At 43.3% G+C, this 1,712-nt stretch overlaps 1 pseudogene; it reads left to right on the forward strand.

Annotated features, from left to right (window-relative positions):
• Positions 1–943: 943 nt before the first annotated feature.
• LOC122007514 lies at positions 944–1,015 on the forward strand (annotated as a pseudogene).
• The last annotated feature ends 697 nt before the right edge of the window (positions 1,016–1,712 follow it).

Genomic DNA, 1,712 nt, shown 5'->3' on the forward strand with positions numbered 1-1,712 from the left:
ATGATGATGTGTCACATCATCAAAGCTAGCACATGTGTGTGCCACATCGTGGAGGTTACAAACCCCTTTCCATTTAATGTGGTCAGCCACATTAATTGTAAGGGAGTTACAATTGTGGCCAGCCACTCAAAATGAATGAGAATGAATTTTTTTCATTCAAGGCATTCATTCTATCTTCTTCCTCCTTGAGCTCTTTCTTCTCTCCCTCTCATCCTACCTTGGCCGAACCCTACTAAGGTGCTAGCACACTTTAGTTTGGTCTTCTCCCTCTTTTGTTTGTGTGGATACGTGTAGAGGATTGTCAACTTTGACATTCTTGAGATTCGGCACCTTGGACGAGCGAGATTCGCGAAGGGCGCGCATCAAGGGTAAAAACTCTTAAGCATCAAGAACTCTAATGTTGATCTAGAGTTAGTAAACTCGTACTCGAAGGTTTTTCAAAATTTTATTCTTCACACGGATCCGGTGACGGGGGTTTCGGGGTTTCCGCGACGCGAAAAAGCGATTTTCGCAGCCCGAAAAAACCCAACAGGTTATTGCATCACACTGATCAAGTTGGTTCATCTGTGCATGTATCGGCCCAAAGGGGCAAGTGTCTTGAGCGTGATCCGTCCTTCCATAGGTGTCACAAATGCATGCCATTACATTAGCTGTGTTGCCTCCCATGGCATCAAATTTCTTGGTCAGAGCGTCCAGCTTTGTAGACATGAGTGTAACTGCATCTACGTCGAATTTCCCTGACACTTTAATTGGATTCCCCATAAAAGAGACACTAGATCTTTCAGATGCCCATTGATGGTGGTTCTGCACCACATTCTCTATGATCTCTTCAGCTTTATCGAGGCTTTTGTTCATCAATGCTCCTCCTGCTGCAGAATCAAGAGATACCTTCGTGTGATAATTTATCCCATTGTAGAAGGTGTGCAGAACCAACCATTTTTCAAGGCCATGATGGGGGCACTATCTTAGCATACTCTTGAATCTGTCCCAAGCTTCAAATAATGATTCTGAGTCTATTTGTTTGAAGCTAACAATCAAGTTCCTCATGTGAGTAGTTTTGCTAGGTGGGTAGAACTTATCCAGAAACTTCTACTCACACTGCTCCCAAGATGATATGTTGTTTGCTGGAAGGGAGTTCTGCCACTGCTTGGCTCTGTCTTTCAGGGAAAACCGAAAGAGAAGTAGTCTGACTGATTCTGGAGGGACCCCGTTCACCTTCATAGTACCACAGATCTCATAGAACAGCTCTAAGTGGTGGTTTGGGTCCTCATGTGGTCCTCCTCCAAATTGATTTTGCTGGACCATGTGGATTACTACAGGCTTGATTTCAAAGTTGTTGGCCTCAATGGGCGGTCGGGTGATTCTGGACCGAACCCCTCGTGCATATGGTGCCGCGTAATCTTTCAGTAGTTTGTCGGTCATTTCTGAGGATTCTTGTGCTTCTTGGAATGCATTTTGTAGATTTCTTCTCCTCAGAAAGGTTCTGTCGATCTCTGGATCAAAGGGTAGTAGTTGTCCTGAAAGGTTAGCTCTACACATGCAACAATAAGGTACGAAATATGATGGCAGAATAAAATAAAAAATGAATAAAAAAAATGAATGAGGAAAATTTAGGAAAGAAAAGAAAGCCTAGTCTAATCCAATATGATTTTTCTAATGTTATAGACGCAGTCCCCGTCAATGGCGCCAAAAATTTGTTACGAACCGCAACT

The sequence above is a fragment of the Zingiber officinale genome, chromosome 7B, assembly GCF_018446385.1.
Source record: "Zingiber officinale cultivar Zhangliang chromosome 7B, Zo_v1.1, whole genome shotgun sequence".
NCBI lineage: Eukaryota > Viridiplantae > Streptophyta > Magnoliopsida > Zingiberales > Zingiberaceae > Zingiber > Zingiber officinale.